Source organism: Rana temporaria, chromosome 3 (genome assembly GCF_905171775.1).
Source record: "Rana temporaria chromosome 3, aRanTem1.1, whole genome shotgun sequence".
Lineage (NCBI taxonomy): Eukaryota > Metazoa > Chordata > Amphibia > Anura > Ranidae > Rana > Rana temporaria.
Window position 1 is genome coordinate 66,323,557 of NC_053491.1, and position 16,072 is coordinate 66,339,628.

Consider the following 16,072-nt stretch of genomic DNA (forward strand, 5'->3'; position numbering starts at 1 on the left):
ACCTGTCTACACCAGGGGAACCCCTCATATAATCTGGAGGTCCATCATGGGACCCGAACCTGTCTACACCAGGGGAACCCTAATATAATCTGGAGGTCCATGGGACCTGAACCTGTCTACACCAGGGGAACCCTAATATAATCTGGAGGTCCATCATGGGACCCGAACCTGTCTACACCAGGGGAACCCTAATATAATCTGGAGGTCCATGGGACCTGTACCTGTCTACACCAGGGGAACCCCTCATATAATCTGGAGGTCCATCATGGGACCTGAACCTGTCTACACCAGGGGAACCCTAATATAATCTGGAGGTCCATCATGGGACCCGAACCTGTCTACACCAGGGGAACCCCTCATATAATCTGGAGGTCCATCATGGGACCTGAACCTGTCTACACCAGGGGAACCCTAATATAATCCGGAGGTCCATGGGACCTGAACCTGTCTACACCAGGGGAACCCTAATATAATCTGGAGGTCCATGGGACCTGAACCTGTCTACACCAGGGGAATCCTAATATAATCCGGAGGTCCATCATGGGACCTGAACCTGTCTTCACCAGGGGAACCCTTAATATAATCCGGAGGTCCATCATGGGACCTGAACCTGTCCACAACAGGGGAACCCTTCATATAATCAGGAGGTCCATGGGACCTGAACCTGTCTACAACAGGGGAACCCTTCATATAATCTGGATGTCCATCATGGGACCTGAACCTGTCTACACCAGGGGAACCCTAATATAATCTGGAGGTCCATCATGGGACCTGAACCTGTCTACAACAGGGGAACCCTTCATATAATCCGGAGGTCCATCATGGGACCCGAACCTGTCTACACCAGGGGAACCCTTCATATAATCCGGAGGTCCATCATGGGACCCGAACCTGTCTACACCAGGGGAACCCTTCATATAATCCGGAGGTCCATCATGGGACCTGAACCTGTCCACAACAGGGGAACCCTTTATATAATCTGGAGGTCCATCATGGGACCTGAACCTGTCTACACCAGGGGAACCCTTCATATAATCTGGAGGTCCACAGACCTGAAATAGAATTTAACTACTCCAGTGGAATCCTTCATATAATCTGAAGGTCCATTGACCCTGGATTAGAACTTTTCTGCCCCAGTAGAACCCTTCATTTAATCTGGAGGTCCATCATGAGATTTGGGCTAGAACCTGGCCACTCTAGGGGAAGTCTTCATATATTTAGAAGGTCCATGGACCTTGGACTAAAACTTTTCTTCTCCAGTGGAACCCTTCATATAATCTGGAGGTCCAGGGACCCAGGACTAGAATTTGTCTGCTCCTGGAGAACCCTTCATATAATCTGATGGTCTAGGGACCCTGGACTAGAACTTGTCTGCTCCTGGGGAACCCTTCATATAATCTGATGGTCTAGGGACCCTGGACTAGAACTTGTCTGCTCCTGGGGAACCCTTCATATAATCTGATGGTCTAGGGACCCTGGACTAGAATTTGTCTGCTCCTGGGAAACCCTTCATATAATCTGGAGGTCCATGGACCCTGGACTAGAACTTGTCTGCTCCAGGGAAACCACATATGGTGTGAATGGGCCCTTAAGCTGCCTGCTAGGTCAAAGCACTGAAGTCAGTGTGACAGCCAGGGAACTAGTAGTTTCCAAAAGGAAGGTCAGCAATAGACGTTTTCCATACATGTATTAAATGTTAATTCTGACGTAATACAGAAAATAATGTCTGCATTTTACTAAAGCTGTAGCTCTGTAATCACTGATGCACCATTACATTTCTTTCTTTAACCACTTGCTTACTGGGCACTTAAACCCCCCTCCTGCCCAGACCAATTTTCAGCGCTGATGCACTTTCAATGACAATTGCGCAGTCGTACAACACTGTACCCAAATGATTTTTTTAATCCCCCCCCCACAAATAGAGCTTTCTTTTGGTGGTATTTGATCACCTCTGTGGTTTTTATTTTTTGTTAAAAAAAAAAAAAAAAAAAAATGACCACTTTTTTTTAATTTTTTTTATATTTTGTTATATAATTTTGCAAACAGGTAATTTTTCTCCTTCTTTGATGTACACTGATGAGGCTGCACTGATGGACACCGATGGGCTGCATTAATGGGCACCGATAAGGCAGCACTGGTGGGCACTGAGAGGCGACACTGATAGGTGGCACTCTGTGGGCACTGAGAGGTGACACTGATAGGTGGCACTCTGTGGGCACTGAGAGGTGACACTGATAGGTGGCATTCTGTGGGCACTGAGAATTATTTCTTATGGGGAAATTCCCTTTGATATACAGGGCCATATTCTCAAAGAATTTACGCCGGCGTATCAGCAGATACGCCGACGTAAGTCCGAATCTAAGGCCGTCGTATGTTTAAGTGTATTCTCAAACTGAGATACACTTAAACATGCCTAAGATACGACGGCCAGCGCCGTTGTATCTTAGGCTGCAATATCTACGCTGACCGCTAGGTGGCGTTTCCTTTGCGGTCGGCGTAGAATATGCAAATGACTAGTGACGCCGATTCACGAACGTACGCTTGCCCGTCGTATTGTTTTTACGTCGTTTCTGTAAGCGATACGCGGCGTAAAGATAAACATGCCCCCCAGGTGGCGTACTCAATGTTAAGTACGGCCGTCATTCCCGCGTCGCAATTTGAAAATTTAACGTCGTTTGCGTAAGTCGTCTGTGAATGGCGCTGGACACCATTTACGTTACCGTCAAAACAAATGACGTCTGTGCGACATCATTTAGCGCAATGCACGTCGGGTAATTTACCCGACGAAGCATGCGCAGTACGATCGGCGCGGGAGCGCGCCTAATTTAAATGATCCACCGTTCCTACCAGCATCATTTGAATTAGGAGTGCTTGCGCGGGTGGACTTTACGCTACGCCGCCGCAAGTTTACAGGTAAGTGGTTTGGGAATCAGGCACTTGCCCGTTAAACTTGCGGCGGAGTAACGTAAAGGAGATACGTTACGCCGCCGGATATCTACGAGAATCTGGCCCACTAGTGCTTTGGATTACAAGCATGTTTCCGGAACCAATTATGCTCGCAATCCAAGGTTTTACTGTATTAGGCACTTTAAATAGCCAAAGGATAGTATTGGAGGTTTCTTGGCAGGATTACAAATGCAAGAAACTTAATTGCGTTTTATTAAGAATAGATGTTTGTTCTTTGAAAGAAAAACTGTCTTTCCGAGCTACTTTTCCAGCTCAGCAAGAATTTCTTGTTTAACTAGATAGTCCAGGTTAGAGTTGCTAACAGGTCTGTAAAAAAAAAAAAAATGAAAAGGCTTGTCTTTGGCTACACTGGCAATAAGAGAGAGGTGGCTAGATTCAGAGAGAGTTAAGTCGGTGTATCAGTAGATACGCCGACGTAACTCTGAATCTGCGCCAACGTAAATTTAAGCGTATTCTGGAAACCAGATTCGCTTAAATTAGGCTAAGATACGAGCGGCGTAAGTCTCCTACGCCGTCGTATCTTAGGGTACAATATTTAGGCTGGCCGCTAGGTGGCGCTTCTGTTGAGTTCGGCGTAGAATATGTAAATGCCTAGATACGCCGATTCACGAACGTACGTGCGCCCGTCGCAGTAAAGATATGCCGTTTACGTAAGGCATTTTCCGGCATAAAGTTATTCCAACAAATAGCTGGCCTTGTCAATGTTAAGTATGGCCGTCCCCGCGTCGAAATTTGAAATTTTTACGTCGTTTGCGTAAGTTGTCCGTGAATGGGGCTGGACGTAATTTACGTTCACGTCGAAACCAATACATCCTTGCGGCGTACTTTGGAGCAATGCACACTGGGATATGTACACGGATGGCGCATGCGCCGTTCGTAAAAAACGTCAATCACGTCGGGTCACCAATCATTACCATAAAACACGCCCCCCCCAGCCTCATTTGAATTAGGCGCGCTTACGCCGGCCCCATTTACGCTACGCCACCGTAAGTTAGGAGGCAAGTGCTTTGTGAATACAGTACTTGCCTCTCTGACTTAAGGCGGCGTAGCGTAAATACGATTAGGTGGTCTCTCTGAATCCAGCTAATAGTGTCAGTATCTTATATGAAAAATGCTTATTTATTAAAGGCACATTCAGAAGTGCTATGCCGCGTACACACGATCGGACATTCCGACAACAAGACTATGGATAAATTTACAGCGAATGTTCGCTCAAACTTGTCTTGCATACACACGGTCACACAAATGTTGTCGGAAATTCCAAACGTCAAGAACGCGGTGACATACAACACATACGACGGCAATAGGAAAGGGAAGTTCAATAGCCGTGTCGTGTTAGTAGAAGTTTGGTGAGAGACGATTCACACTTTTCAGCCTCGTGCTTTTCAGTCCGTTACAGCGTGACGAATGTGCTATCTCCATTACGAACGCTAGTTTTACCAGAACGAACGCTTCCGTCTCGTACTTGATTCCGAGCATGCGTGGAATTTTGTGCGTCGGAATTGGCCACACACAATCGGGATTTACAAAAACGGATTTTGTTGTCGGAAAATTTGAGAACCAGCTCTCATTTTTTGTTGTCGGAACTTCCGACAGAAAACGGCCGATGGGGCCTTCACATGGTCAAATTGGACATTTGTTGTCGGAAATTTCAGAGTGTGTGTAGGCCGCATCATTTAAAGTTCAGTCATTTCAGGAGGGTTCAGTAAATTAAAAGCTAAGCAATACCAAGGTTGATCTTTTAGAAGTGAACACAGCCAATGGAATTCCAGGCAAACTGATTTTATATATATATATATATATATATATATATATATATATATATACCGTATTTATCGGCGTATACCGTGCACTTTTTTGCCCTGAAAATCAGGGCAAAATTGTGGGTGCGCGATATACGCCGATACCCGCGCCAGGTTTGAACCACTGCGCCGGCATATACCGAGAGCAGTACACTCGGGTATAGTCGGGCAGGCTCAGCTCCTCTCGCGGTCACATCCTGGACGTACAGGACGCACAGGACGTGACCGCGAGAGGAGCCGAGCCTGCCCGACTATACCCAAGTGTACTGCGCTCGGTATATGCAGGGGCAGTGGTTCAAACTCAGCGCGGGAAACGGTGATCGAGCGGGGAGGACACCACGATGGCCGCAGAAGAACGTCGGGTCCAGCGTCCGTCTGCGGCTTCGGTGGTGTCCTCCTCGTCGGGTCCGGCGTTCTTCTGCGGCCATCGTGGTGTCCTCCCCGCTCGATTCACCGCTTCTGTGCGGAGTTTGAACCACTGCGCCGGCATATACCGAGCGCAGGCCGCCGATGGACGCCGCGCAAGACACCAAAACTGTAAATACTAAAATGTTTTTTTTTACAGGAATGCGGGTCCATATTAGGGGTGCGCGCTATACGGCGGAGTGCGCAATACCCCGATAAATACGGTACATATATATATATATATATATATATACACATATAATCTCAAAAAAGTGAGAACACCCCTCACATTTTTGTAAATATTTTAATTTTATCTTTTCATGTGATAACACTGTGTAAATTTGCTGTCCCCTCAAAATAACTCAACACACAGCCATTAATGGCTAAACCACTGGCAACAAAAGTGAGTACACCCCTAAGTGAAAATGTCCAAATTAGCCATTTTCCCTACTCAGGGTCATGTGCCTCGTTAGTGTTACAAGGTCTCACTCTCTCATACCGGTCACTGGAAGTTCAACATGGCACATCATTATTATTATTATACACGATTTATATAGCGCCAACAATTTACGCAGCGCTTTACAATGTAGAGGGGGACAGCACAATTACAAAATGTAATAGCTGCAGAGAATGATTTGATGGGGGTGGCTCGGGGACAGTTGTTAGGTGGGTGTGGGATAGGCTTCTCTGAATAAATTAGTTTTCAGGGATCTCCTAAAGGTGGAGAGGGTAGGGGCTGATTGGACATACCTGGGTAGGGAGTTCCAGGGAATGGGAGAAGCTCTGGAGAAGTCCTGAAGGTGAGCATGGGAGGAGGTAACAAGGGAGCTAGAGAGCAGGAGGTCCTGGGAGGAGCGGAGGGGACGATTTGGGTGATATCTGCAGATGAGGTTAGTGATGTATTTATTTATTTATTTATTTAAAATGCTTATTGAGAGCGCAGTCATTACCAGCAGGCCTCGATGCGCTCATAGAACCAACATATGAAAAAATACAGAACACATCTCTCATACTATAAGATAACAATATAAAATACATAATAACATTTAAAAAAGCTAAAATACCATACCAATACTAATATCTTACCCTAATTAGGGCCATACACTTGAACAAATAGGAACGTTTTTAAAAATTTCCTGAATTTTAGTAAATCCTTCTCACGTCTTATATATAGAGGTAGAGAATTCCAGAATATTGAGCCCTGCGCATCCAACGTCCTCCCTCCACATTTAGTTCTTCTAAATTTAGGGACAGTCAGATTTGCCTGATCAGCAGATCTCAGTGATCTGTTGGGAACGTAACAGGTAAATTTTTCTTGCAGATACCCTGGGCCTATCTTATGGATGGCTTTATGGACGATACAACCCACTTTGAACAAGACCCGCTCAGCCACCGGTAGCCAATGCAGGGCTTTCAGAGAAGGTGTAATATGGTCTCGACGACCCACACCCGTTAATAACCTTGCTGCGGCATTTTGAATCAGTTGAAGCTTATGCAGAAGGGTTTTTGGACACCCCATGTATAACGCGTTACAATAGTCCAGCCGACTACCAATAAAAGCATTGATCACTTGGACTTTATCCACCTCGTCAATGAAATGCAATGTAGAGCGCAGGAGTTTCAGTTGGTAGTAACATGCGCTTACCACCTGATTTATTCAATGACAATTTGGAATCCACAATGATTCCCAAGTTCCGAACTTGGGTAGCCCGGGTCGGGGATGGCATAAACGAAACCGGCCAAGACGGAAAATCAGTCACACTGATTTTGCTCTGATTACTGATAATAATACATTCTGTTTTGGAGCCATTAAGTTTTAAATAATTGGCTCCCATCCAGGACTGTATTTCCTCCAGGCAGGATGCCAAATCTACCTGAACTTCCTCATTTTTAGGTAGCCTAAAATAGATTTGCGTATCATCTGCATAAACATGAAAGCTAAGATTATGGCGCCGAATAATATATAGTAGTGGCCTTATGTAGATATTAAATAATATCGGCGATAGCGCAGAACCCTGAGGAACCCCGCAGGACAAGGAGCTATTAGATGAATAATATGTCCCTAGTCTTACCCTCTGAGTTCTATTCTGCAGGAATGAGGCCATCCATGTAGCTGGGGGCGATGTTGTGGATGACATTGTATGTGCACATATTTGTCGGCAGAATGGCACGGCTGGGCACAAGCACGTACAGGTACTGTATGTCCTCTTTAAGTACCCAACCGTGGGTCACGAGCGCGCACCACCGGGCCGGGCACGCGACCCGGTCCGAAGCTCCGTGACCACGGCCGCGGGACCCGCGGACCCGATTGCCGCTGGAGTCCCACAATCGGTCCCCGGAGCTAAAGAACGAGGAGAGCTGTGTGTAAACACAGCTTCCCCGTTCTTCACTGTGGCGGCGGCATCGATCGTGTGTTCCCTGATGTAGGGAAGCACGATCAATGACGTCACACGTCCAGCCCCGCACCCTACAGTTAGAAACACATATGAGGTCACACTTAACCCCTTCAGCGCCCCCTAGTGGTTAACTCCCAAACTGCAATTGTCATTTTCACAGTAAACAATGCATTTTTATAGCATTTTTTGCTGCGAAAATGACAATTGTCCCAAAAATATGTCAAAATTGTCCGATGTGTCCACCATAATGTCGCAGTCACGAAAAAAAACGCTGATCGCCGCCATTAGTAGTAAAAAAAATAATTATTAATAAAAATGCAATAAAACTATCCCCTATTTTGTAAACACTATAAATATTGCGCAAACGCTTATTGCGATTTTTATTTTACCAAAAATAGGTAGAAGAATACGTATCAGCCTAAACTGAGGAAAACATGTTTTTTATATATATTTTTGGGGGATATTTATTATAGCAAAAAGTAAAAAATATTGAATTTTTTTCAAAATTGGCGCTCTATTTTTGTTTATAGCACAAAAAATAAAAACCGCAGAGGTGATCAAATACCACCAAAAGAAAGCTCTATTTGTGGGAAAAAAAGGAGGCCAATTTTGTTTGGGACCAACGTCGCACGACCGCACAATTGTCAGTTAAAGCGACGCAGTGCCGAATCGCAAATACTGTCCGGGTCCTTTACCTGCATTTTGGTCCGGGTCTTAACCACTTAAGCCCCGGACCAAAATGCAGGTAAAGGACCAGGCCCCTTTTTACGATTCGGCACTGCATCGCTTTAACTGACAATTGCGCGGTCGTACGACGTGGCTCCCAAACAAAATTAGCGTCATTTTTTTCCCACAAATAGAGCTTTCTTTTGGTGGTATTTGATCACCTCTGTGGTTTTTATTTTTTGTGCTATAAACAAAAATAGAGCGCCAATTTTGAAAAAATGCAATATTTTTTACTTTTTGCTATAATAAATATCCCCCAAAAATATATATATAAAAAAAAAAAATTCCTCAGTTTAGGCCGATACGTATTCTTCTACATATTTTTGGTAAAAAAAAATCGCAATAAGCGTTTATCGGTTGGTTTGCGCAAAATTTATAGCGTTTACAAAATAGGGGATAGTTTTATTGCATTTTTATTATTTTTTTTTTTTTACTACTAATGGCGGCGATCAGCGATTTTTTTCGTGACTGCGATATTATGGCGGACACTTCGGACAATTTTGACACATTTTTGGGACCATTGTCATTTTCACAGCAAAAAATGCATTTAAATTGCATTGTTTATTGTGGAAATGACAGTTGCAGTTTGGGAGTTAACCACAGGGGGCGCTGATGGGGTTATGTTTCACCTAGTGTGTGTTTACAACTGTAGGGGGGTGTGGCTGTAGGAGTGACGTCATCGATTGTGTCTCCCTATAAAGGGGATGACACGATCGATGCAGCCGCCACAGTGAAGCCGTGTTTACACGCGGCTCTCCCCGTTCTTCAGTTCCGGGGGCCGATCGCGGGACCCCAGCGGCAATCGTGTCCCGCGGTCCCGCGACCCATGGCTGGGTAGATGTACAGCACGTGCCGGTATGTCCATCTGCCCAGCCGTGCCATTCTGCCGACGTATATTTACAGGCGGCGGTCCTTAAGTGGTTAAAAAACTCTCTGAGGATCTGAAAAATAGAAACGTTGCTCTACATAAAGATGGTCTAGGCTATAAGAAGATTGCAAAGACCCTGAAACTGAGGTGCAGCACGGTGGCCAAGACCATACAGCAGTTGAACCACTTAAGGACCATCCACTACATATATATTGCAGCAGTGCGGCCCTATTGCATGGAACTACGTATCCGTACACTGTTTTGTGCATGAGTCACTCTGGGTGGCGCACGCTCCCGCTGCACAGTGGGGGAGCCTGATGCGCAGGTCCAGAGGCCGCGATGTCCGCCGGCCACCTGCGATCGATCCTCATAGAGGCAGAACATCAGTACCCTTCTGTCAGGAGAGTACAGTGAGATCATCTGTTCCTAGTGATCAGGAATAGGGATAAGCCGAACACCACCGTTCGGTTCGCACCAGAACTTGCGAACACACCAAATGTTCATGTGAACTTTAGAACCCCGTTAAAGTCTATGGGACTCGAACATTTGAAATCTAAAGTGATAATTTTAAAGGCTAATATGCAAGTTATTGTCCTAAAAAGTTTTTGGGGACCCATGTTGAGGGCATGTGGCCTGGTACGGTTCAGGAGAGGGGGGCCGCACTCTGCCCCCCCTCTTTTCTGCGGCCGGCCAGGTTAACGTGCTCGGATAAGGGGTCTGGTGTGGATTTTTGGGGGAACTCCACGCAATTTTTAAAAAAAAATTAGGGTGGAGTTCCCCTTAAAATCCACGTAATTTTTTTTTAAATTGACGGCGGGGTTCCCCTTAATATCCATACCAGACCTGAAGGGCCTGGTAATGGAATTTGGGGGGAGTCCCACGCTTTTTTTAAGAATGAATTCGCTGTGAATTGCCAGAGCCGACAATTCATTAGAGCCGCAAGTCCGGTTTTAAATGACTTTTTTCCTTTCAGAAATGACACTTTGTGCAGGGACAGTTCTATGTTCAGGAAACATGCGCTATTTCACATGCTGACTTTACACCCCCCCAGGTACGGTACGAAATTTAAAGGAATATTTCACTTTTATTATTTCCCTTCTCAGCATTATTAAATTCACTGCTCCCGAAAAAAACGGCCGTTTTTAAAACTTTTTTTTGCATTGATACATGTTTCCTGGGGCAGGACCCAGGTCCCCAAACACTTTTTAGGACAATACATTGCATATTAGCCTTTAAAATTAGTACTTTCGATTTCTCCCATAGACTTTAACAGGGTGCTCTGCGGCTTTTCGAATTTGCCGCGAACACCTCAAATTGTTCGTTGTTCGCCGAACAGGAACTCGTCTCGAACTCGAAGTTCATCCCTAATCAGGAACAGCGATCTCACTGTACTCCCAGTCAGTCCCCTCCCCCCCAGTTAGAAACACCTCCCTAGGGAACACTTAACCCCTTGATCTCCCCATAGTGTTAACCCCTTCCCTAACAGTGTCATTTATACAGTGATCAGTGGATATCGTTAGCGCTGATCACTGTAATAATGTCACTGGTCCCCAAAAAATGTCAAAAGTGTCCGATCTGTCCGCTGCAATGTCGCAGTCCCGCTAAAAATTGCTGATCCCGCCATTACTAGTATAAAAAAAAAATAATAATAAAAATTCCATAAATCTATGCCGTTTTGTAGACGCTATAACTTTTGCGCAAACAAATCAATAAACACTTATTGTGATTTTTATTACCAAAAATATTTGGCAGCATACATATTGGCCTAAACTGATGAAGAATTTTGTTTGGGTACAACGTTGCATGAACGTGCAATTGTCAATTAAAGTGACAAAGTGCCATATCACAAAAAAATGGCCTGGTCATTAAGGGGGTAAATCCTTCTGGATCTTAAAGCGAAGTTTCACACCTGTCTTTCACAATGGAGGTGGCATGCACCTAACAGTTTCCACTCAGAACAGGCCTCACCATGGTCAGCCAAAGAAGTTGAGTGCACGTGCTTAGCGTCATATCCAGAGTTTGTCTTTAGGAAATAGACAAATGAGTGCTGCCAGCATTGCTGCAGAGGTTGAAGGGGTGGGGGGTCAGCCTGTCAGTGCTCAGACCAAACGCTGCACACTGCATCAAATTGGTCTGCATGGATGTCATCCCAGATGGAAGCCTCTTCTAAAGATGATGTGCAAGAAAGTCCACAAACAGTTTGCTGGAGACAAGTAGACTAAGGACATGGATTACTGGAACCAGGTCTGAGGAGACCAAGATAAACTATTTGGTTCAGATGGTGTCAAGCGTATGTTGAGGCAACCAGATGAGGAGTACAAAGACAAGTGTGTCTTGCCTACAGACAAGCATGGTGGTGGGAGTGTCATGGTCTGGGGCTGCATGAGTGCTGCCGCCACTGGGGAGCTAAAATTCATTGGGGGAACCACGAATGTCAACATGTACTGTCACATACTGAAGCAGAGTATGATCCCCTCCCTTCGGAGACTGGGACGCAGGGCAGTATTCCAACATGATAATGACCCCAAACTCACCTCCAAGATGAGCACTGCTTTGCTAACAAAAGCTGAGGGTAAAGGTAATGGACTGGCCATGAGCATCCGTGGGGCATCCTCAAATGGTAGGTGGAGGAGCGCAAGGTCTCTAACATCCACCAGCTCTGTGATGTCATCATGGAGGAGGGGAAGAGGACTCCAGTGGCAAGCTGTGAAGCTCTGGTGAACTCCATGCCCAAGAGGGTTAAGGCAGTGCTGGAAAATAATGGGAGCCACACAAAATATTGACACTTTGGGCTCAGTTTGGACATTTTTACTTAGGGGTGTACTCACTTTTGTTGCCAGCGGTTTAGACATTAATGGCTGTGTGTTGAGTTATTTTGAGGGGACAGTAAATTTACACCGTCATACAAGCTGTACACTCACTGCTTTACATTGTAGAAAAGTGTCATTTATTCAGTGTTGTCACATGAAAAGATGTAATTAAATATTTACAAAAATGTGAGGGGTGTACTCACTTTTGTGAGATATTGTATATACACTATTACCAATAGTATTGGGACGCCTGCCTTTACATGCAAATTCATTTTAACCACTTGCCACCCACCCACCGTCAACTGAGAGCTGGGCGGTGCGGCTCTTATTCTGGGTGGACATCATATGACAGCCTCCCAGAACGATTGCGCACCCGCGGTGGCACGTAGAATGGCTATCGCGGCCGCGCTGTGTTAATAGGACACGGCGTGACCCTGATCTCTGTAAAGAGCCGCGCCTGTGGCTCTTTAACCATGTGATCGGCTGTGTCCAATCACAGCCGGTTAATTGTAAACACGGAGATGCCAGTAATCGGCACTCCTCGCCTCACACTGACAGAGTGTGAGGAGAGGAGAGCCGATCAGTGGCATCTTCTTACAGAGGATATGTAGGGATGTAATCAGGGCACTGATCATCAGTGCCCTGAATACAATTAAGTGCCCACGAGTGGCAGCAATGTGTGCCCACAACTGCCAGCGATCAGTGCCACTTTTGCCTCCAAGTGCCAGAAATTAGTGCCCACAAGTGCCAGAAATCAGTGGCCATTAGTGATGCCAGTCACTGCTGCCCATCAATGCCACCCATCAGTGCCACCTATCAATGCCCATAAGTGTGGCATATTAGAGCCTCCTCATCAGTGCCCATGAGTGAAGGAGAAAAATTACTTATTTACAAAATGTACTATTATTTACAAATTTAAAACCCAGTGATTAAATACCACCAAAAGAAAAGCTCAATTTGTGTGAATAAAATGATAACAAATTTCACACAGTTACAGTGCTGCATGAATGGGTAAAGAAAAAAAACGATGGGATTATAGCGGTGCTATGTACTCACCCTATGGTCCATGCCAATGGACCTTATTTCGTACAGTAAATGCTTTTTAAAAAAAAATCCAGATACACTATGTCTACGGGCCTTCCTTTATCTAGATGGCAACTCACCTCCTCATAGAAGGTTAATAGATTGGTTTGGCAAGAATGATTCTTCATGAATCCATGCTGATTACTGCCAATGATACCCTTTTCATTACTAAAATCTTGTATATAGTCCCTTATCATCCCTTCCAAGAGCTTGCATACTATTGATGTTAGGCTAACTGGTCTATAATTCCCAGAGATGTATTTTTGGGCCCTTTTGTTCACTCTTTTAAATGTATTACCCACTGGGTAATTTGCACTGGCAAATGCCCTTATTTAATATGCTCTTAAAGTGAACCCATCTTTCCTTTGTGTTATTTGTTCCTAAGATTTTATCCCAATTTATATCTTCTAGCAGGGTTCATAGTTTAGGAAAGTTGGCTCTTTTGAAATTCAGTGTCTTTGTATTTCCCCTGTTTCCCATTTGTGTGATTTATACTGAAGCCAATTGACCTGCGAGGGCTATTTCCTAAACTGCCCTGCATTTCCACATCCACGATCAGGTCTGTATTGTTGGTAATCAGTAGATCTAGTAAGGCTTTATTTCTAGTTGGTGCCTCTACCATCTGACCCATGAAATTGTCCTGCAAGACATTTAGGAATTGCGTGGTTCCCTCCGCCCAGTCTATGTCTGGATAATTAAAATCCCCCATTATGATAACACTTCCCATCCTTGCTGCTAATCCAAATTGTGATAGGAGCTCCACCTCCCCCTCCTCCCTCAGGTTAGGGGGCCTATAACATACTCCCAATATTATTTTCCCCTTAATTTCATCCCTTTAGAGCTCTATCCATAAGGATTCCACCTCCTTGCTAGCTCCCATATTGATGTCATCTCTCACATTAACTTGTACATTATTCTTGATATACAGGCATACCCCTCCCCCTATTTTACCCTCTCTATCCCTGCGATAAAGGGTATAGCCTCAAATGGTTGCCAGGCAATCTTGAGAGCTGTTGAACCAAGACCCTAAAAATCCCACAAAATACAAATCCTTCTCGTACAACAGTATCTCTAGTTCACCCATCTTGTCCGCTCCTGGCATTGGTGAACATGCCACGCAGTTTAGACCAGTCGCATACTATGCTCTTATTGGGTGTTCCAAAATTGCAACTAGTACTTGTTACTACACTTACCTTGGGTTTATGTGCTTTAGTCCACCTGCCACTAATGCCCCCAATACTACCCTCTGGACTATGTTCCATGCTGAATATCTCCACCTCTGGACCCTCCCCCCTGTCGCCTAGTTTAAAAAACGCTCTAACTTTTTGGCCATCTTTAGATATTATATTTAGGTGCTGTCCGTCCCTTTTGTAGTACTGGTGACCAACTGAGAATTTGGCTCAGTCTTCCAGGAACCCAAACCCCTCCTTACTACACACCAGCTCCTCAGCCACTTGTTTACTTCCCCAATCGCCCTCTGCCTTTCTGGTGTGGCTCGATGTACCGGTAGTATTCCTGAGAATACTACCTTGGAGGTCCTTTTCCTCAATTTAACTCCCAAGTCCCTAAAATTGTTCTTCAGGAGGCTTCATCTGCCTCTGACTTTGTCATTGGTGTCAACGTGCACCATGACAGCTGGGTCTTCCTCAGCCCCTCCCAGTAATCTGTCCTCCAGATCCGTGATGTGCCAAACCAGAGCGCCCGGTAGACAGTAATAGTATACAGTTTGACGCTTCAGGTCTTAATCACAGATTTCTCTGTCCATCCAATAATTGAGTCCCCTACCACCAGAATCAGAGACACATCCTTTCCTTTCCCCCCCACTCTCACTGGAATTCTTCCCCTGGCAGCTAGGAGAGTCCCTCAGCTCGAGCAGTGCTGGTCCCTGACCGGTTTCACCAATGTCACTCAATGTAGCATACTTATCGGGATGCTCCAGCCCAGGATCGGCCTCCCTGGCACTTCCCCCTCTATCCTTCCTGTCACCCATCTACTCTTTTCTGGTGCCTGCACCACTGCGTCTCCACCCGCCTCTGTGCTGGCCCTTGCCGACATCTACTACGTTCCCGGCTCTCCTTTATATGGAGGGTCTCTTCAGCGCCGACAGTTGCTTCCCTAGATTCAGAACCTGGACCTGGGAAACAACGTGCTTACATTTTGCACAGCAGTATTCATCTTGATCAGATAATCAAGGAACGCATATATGCCGCAAGATGTACACTGAGTTGCATCTCCACACCCGCCGATCGTACCTACCAATTTAATGAAGATTGGGATTATACCCTGTCCACATACTCAACAAGACAATACACAGGTTCTTGCAGACCAAGTGCACTGGCAGACCCACATGCACTCGCAGTTTAAGCATGTAAAAAGAAAAAATAATAATAATTTGGTGAAATAAAATGGCTAGACAACAAAATTCTTGAATTTATTTTTATTTTTTTACAGTTTGCAGTGATAGCTTATTAGTTACAGTGTTAATGATGCAAACATTTGCTAGGCATGACATTACAGAGTACAGAATATAACTCTTATCATATGGACTGCATTATTATTATTGCCTAAATGAAATTCAGCAACAACAACCTTTTTCTTTCAAGTATAAGTATGAATTAAGAAATGAGTCCTATTCTGGTACCTAGTTTAGTAAAGAATAAGTTACATCTTAATGTCATAATGAAATAAACGAGAGAAACATCATATCATGCACCGTGTGCATTGACCACCTTGACTAGAATAGATCATGCATGGTGAACAATGTATTTCAAAGATCTTTTTTTTTTTTTTTTTGCCATCAACCAATCCACATGGAATGATAACCAGTATTTGATACTCACTGTTCTCAATGTGGTAAGGAAGCCATTTTTATGCTAACAGACGTATTCTCTACAGAGTCTTAAGAGCTTCATTTCAAAAGGTCTCTTTCTCCCAGCTGCAAATTTGACTCTCTCATATCTGTTTGCCTATCACATACATGCAAGTCCTCCCCTTTCCTAATTTATTTATTTTTTT